The following is a 6,109-nucleotide window of genomic DNA, read 5'->3' on the forward strand; positions in this document are numbered from 1 at the left end:
CAACACAACTAAATTATTCACCGCAGGACTAAACGAGTTCACGGAATATAATGAATTCACCGTTTGTGTCTGTATTCTATTTTGGGTGTGGATGAAGGTAGGTTGGGTGTGGTTAAGCTTAGACAGACAGACAGAGATGGAAAAATCGTCCATCTCACTGAATAAGAAATGGGTTAGGGATTTTGGTCGTGGTACTTCCTCAACACAAAACAACTCAACAAAAAGCACCTGTAGGCTTAAGTTTAGTGTCAACCAACATTGTCAGGGCGGCGAGAATACACTGACTACTGGCCACACAAAGAGTCATACTAATCATGCCAATAAATTAATTCCCGAACGAGGTCCGGTAATTGGGCAATTAACTAAGGGTAATTAAACATCAGGTATGACGGGGCAATTACCGACCAGCATAAAGTTTTAGAATTAAAGAGAGGTTAACCGAATAACTCTGGTCAGGTGTAAATCAATAAAAACGAATAGGTTTGTTTTTATAGTTTCCGGTACTACTACTAACACTACTACTACTACCACTACTATGGAGGAGAATATACAATGCCTCTGAAAGCCCACTCCCAGAATATATTTACCCCTGAGTGATGTGTCGCCTCACTGTGACACCTAAACATGACACACGCCGCCAAGACCTCACGACATTACACTACGTCTGGCAGCGTCGAAGAAAACATGTCAGGTCCCAAATAAAGATTTTTTTCCCCTGCTAAAACCTGTGTATGCGATGGTTTGTCCTGATGTGAGGGAGAGATGGATGAGAAGAGATGGAAGTAGGAGGAGACTGAGAGACCTAGAGAACGTTTGGGAGATGGATTAATGAGAAACGTTCGCAGCTGTCGATCTCAAAAGAGGTCACCTGGTGTTTTTTTTAAAGAGATAATGGTGAGATATCTCGTGTTCACCGTCTCTGTTATCTCGTGTTCTGGTTGGGGGTGTATTGTGTCTCTCCCGCTACTGCTGGGTCGTCCAAGGAAGGAAGGAAGGAAGGAAGGAGGTGGTGGTGGGGAAGGAACGTAGCACCCACACACGTCGTCTTTATAGGGACTGATAAGGAAGATGGAGAGGACTTGTCACCTGGGCCAAGATGCTCTGTATACCACTCACTCTTTCTACCACTCACTCCTTCTACCACTCACTCATTCTACTACTCACTCCTTCTACAACTACTACTACTACTACTACTTTATTTTTTATTTTTTATTATTATTATTTTTAACGTGGCCTCCAGCCTCCCCCAATAGCCACACCTTCGCCACCATTTATTTACCTTAATATTAAATATCCTAATACATAATAAGCTATCCTAGCTGTGTTGAGTTAGTTGAGCCGCAGATCTATGCGGCATTCAGTGACTGTAGCCTCATAGTCAATATTTCCCTTCCATTAACATCTTCCTATTCCATACAAGCCTCGTCGTTGCCATCCCCCCTCACACCCTCCCATCCCACCCCACACCCTCCCATCCCATCTATCTCCCTTCCCCTCCTCCATCCCATCCCATCCCATCCCATCCCTCCCATCCCCTTCCTTTCATCCCCCTTCACACGCTCCGCCCAGGTGTAAATATTGACCTCCAACACTTGGTGAATAGAGACCTACCACGACACCTGAGACCCCCCCTCACCCCCCATCCTTCCCCTTACAACACCCCTCCTTTCCTACACCCACCACTCTGTAGGCCTTCAGGATGTAAGGTATACCCTCCCCCACCCTACCTTCAACACAGGATGAATAACACACTACACAATACACTACACCCTCCTACACTCTCTCCATCACTACACTTTTCGTACGAGAGACTACACAATACACTCAGCCCCTTCTCTCTAGTTCTCTCCTTCCCTCTCCTCCTCTATCCCTCATCTTCTCTCTCTTTATCACTACTCCCCTTCCTCCTTTACTCCACCATCTTTCCCGCCTTCCATTATTCTCTCCCCTTTCCTCCCTCCTTCTCTCTCCCTCCCTCCTAATACGTTCTTCCTTCACTATAGGTAAAAACATCAACGTGATATATGGGTACCCCTCTCTCTCTCTCTCTCTCTCTCTCCACACCTTACTCCCATTTTCCTTCCCTCTTTCTTACTCTCCCTTTCCACCTCCCACCTCTTCTCTCACGCCCCGACCGTGGAGAGTTCTGCAACATTTGTAAACACCCAAAGCTGCCATCATAAATAGAAGGTTGGGCATACGACACGGCAAACATCTCTCTCTCTCTCTCTCTCTCTCTCTCTCTCTTCACCCCAAGAGATCACCAAGGAGACGCCACATTACCCCCACAAAATGGATGATACATACTATCCTCCCCCCTCCCTCTCCTGTCCAAGATCGCCTCCCATAAAGACGAAACCTCTATTTCCAACAGTAGAAATCCTATCTCTACCAGTGTGGCTTACTACTATCTTCTACCTTCCTCCACCCTGCCCTCACCTTTCCTCCCTCCTCGTGTGTATGCACCATTAACTCCCCTTCCCCTCCCCTCCCTTCCTCTTGCTATCATGCAGTTGTTTCCTCTTCGTCTTTATCAAACTTGTTTTATTTCTTCTTTATTTTGTTTTGGGTTTATTTCTTATTGCTTCAGGATTTGTGTTTCCTGTTTGTGTATATTTTTAAGGTATTGTTTCAGTTTTTAAATCTTTCGAATACATACATACATACATACATACATACATACATACATACATACATAGTAAGATACACGACGAAGGGACCTGTAGAAGGGGAGGACCTATACAAACACCTGTAGAAGGGGAGGACCTATACAAACACCTGTAGAAGGGGAGGACCTATACAAACACCTGTAGAAGGGGAGGACCTATACAAACACCTGTAGAAGAGGAGGATCTATACAAACACCTGTAGAAAGGGAGGACCTACACGACGAAGTGGGACCTATAAGGGGAGGACCTACACGACGAAGGGACTCTTAGAGAAGGGGAGAATTTACACGATGAAGGGACCTGTAGAAGGGAAGACTCCACACGATGAAGGACCTATAGAAGGAGGACCTACACGATGAAGGGACCTGTAGAAGGAGGACCCACGACGAAGGGACCTATAGAAGGGGAGGACTCCACACGATGAAGGGACTTATATAGAAGGGGAGGGACCTACACGACGAAGGGACCTATAGAAGGGAGGACCTACACGACGAAGGACCCCAGAAGGAGGACCTACACGATGAAGGGACCCAGAAGGGGAAGACCTACACGATGAAGGGACCTGTAGAAGGGGAGGACCTATACAAACACCTGTAAAAGGGGAGGACCTACACGACGAAGGGACCTATAGAAGGGGAGGACCTACACGATGAAGGGACCTGTAGAAGGGAAGGACCTACACGATGAAGGGACCTATAGAAGGGTAGGACCTACACGACGAAGGGACCTATAGAAGGGGAGGACCTATACAAACAGGGACTTCCTAGCCCTCACCTCCTCCAGACGTCAGAGCCCTGAATAGGTTAATTTTCTGGGTATCTTGTGAGGGTCTTATCGTCTCCTGCCATCACCACCACTAACATTCACCTGTCAGCCATACATGGAGAGAGAGAGAGAGAGAGAGAGAGAGAGAGAGAGAGAGGTTGATATAGAAAGCAAAGAAGAAACTATTTACAGACTATAACACAGAGAAAGTAGAGAAAGTAAATGACTAAACAGAGACACGTCAAAAGAAAGTAAATATAATAAAGACCAAATTTAACCTAACCTGGTGGAAGGAAGTAGAGAAAGTTTAAAGAAAGGATTGTGTGGTAGAGTCATCAAAAGGCTTTGTGATCGCTGCTACAGAGAAAGTGTTTCATCCTTATGAGGTCTAGATGTTTGTATGTTGTGGGGTGCCTCTCTCTCTCTCTCTCTCTCTCTCTCTCTCTCTCTCTCTCTCTAATTGCCTTTATCTTTGTGTCTTCGCCTGACTCTCTCTACCTTATGATGGGGGAGAGAGAGAGAGAGAGAGAGAGAGAGAGAGAGAGAGAGAGAGAGAGAACCAATTATTTAACACTAAAGATGAAAACCCATCACCTTCTTTTTCTTCTTCTTCTTCCTCTTCTTCCTTCTTCTTCCTCTTCTTCCTCCTCCTCTTCTTCTTCCGCCTCCTCCTCCTCCTCTTCGTCCTCCTCCTCTTCTTCCTCCTCGTTGACAAAGGTCGCAGGTCAAATGGTGTCCCAGACTTAATAGGCTCCATCTTAGCCTTACTTAACCATGAGTGGAGGAGGAGGAGAGGGGGAGGAGGAGGAGGAGGAGGAGGAGGAGAAGGTGAGGGGTGAGGAGGGAGGAGGGAGGAGGAGGAGGAGGAGGAGGAGGAGGAGGAGGAGGAGGGAAGAAGAGGAGGGAGGAGGAGGAGGAGGAGAGAGAGGAGGAGGGAGAGGAGGAGGAGGAGGAGGAAGAGGAGGAGGGAGGAGGAGGAGGAGGATGAAGAAGAGAGGAAGAAGAAAAGAAGGAGGGTGAAGGAGAAGAAGGTAAGAGGGGAGGGTGAAGAGAAGAAGAGAGGAGGAGGAGGAGGAGGGAGAAGAGAGGAAGAAGAAGAAGAAAGGGAGGGAGAGGAGGGAGGAGGAGAAGAGAGGAAGAAAAAGGAGAGGAGGAAGAAGAAGAGGAGGAAGAAGAAGGAGGAGGGTGAAGAAGAGAGGAGGAGGGTGAAGAGAGGAGTGAGGAGTGCCCTTATTCTTGGCTGTCTGGAGAGCACAATAGGCTGCCACTTCCCTTCTGGCCTTTCTCTAGTACACCCTCATCCCTGGCACCTCTTTACTCTTCCTCTTTTCAGGTACTCCACACTCCAGCCCTCCTTATTTCCATCTTCTTCCCTCCTTACTTTTTACCCTCCCTTCCTCCTCCTTACTCTCCTCCTCCTACCCTCCCCCTCTCCTCCTCCTTGTATTTCCAAACCTCATCCCTGCCCTCTTCTCTCTCTTTCTCTCTCATCATCACCTGAGAGACAATATTACACTATCTAAATACTGAAAAAAAATGGCCATGAATTTACCGATGTGGAGGAGCGACTTACCTAGCAACCAGCAACTAGTCAGCTTCTACGTATTAATTAGGTTGCTGAGGACACCGCCCAAAAAAATTAAAAGAGGAAGAACTTTTGTCAATAGGTCAATATTACTCGAGAGGCAACGGGAACCCTGCAACAATATTTTCCTGGAATATAATTGGTCCAAAATGGAACCCTTTCACGAGTTCCAGCCAATCACACAAGCCTGAGGGAATGACGTCATTATTTTTTTTTCTTCTTCCGGGATACAATTGGCCCAAAAATGAAAAGTCTATACCAATTACAAACCAATCAATGGAGACGGGGGGACGACGTCATTTATTTTCCTAGAATATAAGAGGCTAAAAATGAAAATCTTTAGTGAGTTCTAGCCAATGACAGAAGATAAGGAGGGTGACGTCACTTTAAGGTGCTGTCGAGTGATGTTGATTGGTTGGTGAGTGGTGATGACGTAACGAGTGTTTTGGTTTTGCATGGGATGTTGAAGAGAGAGAGAGAGAGAGAGAGAGAGAGAGAGAGAGAGTCACTTAACTTCAACGAAAGAAAGAAAGAATAAAGACAGAGACAAGACACAATAAAGAGGAGATGAAGCAATAAATGATATGACCCACTTAAACACATTAACTTAAATTACTTACATAATGAAGTACTTAATATCAGTCAACTTAATTATATAGACTGAAGTATTGTGAATTAGTATGTATGTATGTATGTATGTATGTATGTATGTATGTATGTATGTATGTATGTATGTACTGTAACTCGGTACTATACGCTCGGTACTAACGCTAACAGGCTACTGGCACTATTATATTAACAGTACCAGAACATCACTTAACATCTTGACCTCTCAGCTGTTGTCGAGTGCACAGAGGTCAAAGTTCACCGTCCATCTCATAGTTTATTTACCCTTTGTTACTATTTCTTTATTAATTATATTCTTCCTATTACCATATTTATTCTCGTTTCTGTCGTTATTATTCTATTTATCCGTCAAATTGATGATATAATTATTGTTTATATTCAACAAAATATAACAGAATCAAACATAAATTTCACTTAGTGTTTTATCTCTCGTGTTTGGGTTTGTAATACGAAATAACTTACG

Source organism: Homarus americanus, unplaced genomic scaffold, assembly GCF_018991925.1.
Source record: "Homarus americanus isolate GMGI-L3 unplaced genomic scaffold, GMGI_Hamer_2.0 scaffold57965, whole genome shotgun sequence".
In the NCBI taxonomy this organism is placed as follows: domain Eukaryota; kingdom Metazoa; phylum Arthropoda; class Malacostraca; order Decapoda; family Nephropidae; genus Homarus; species Homarus americanus.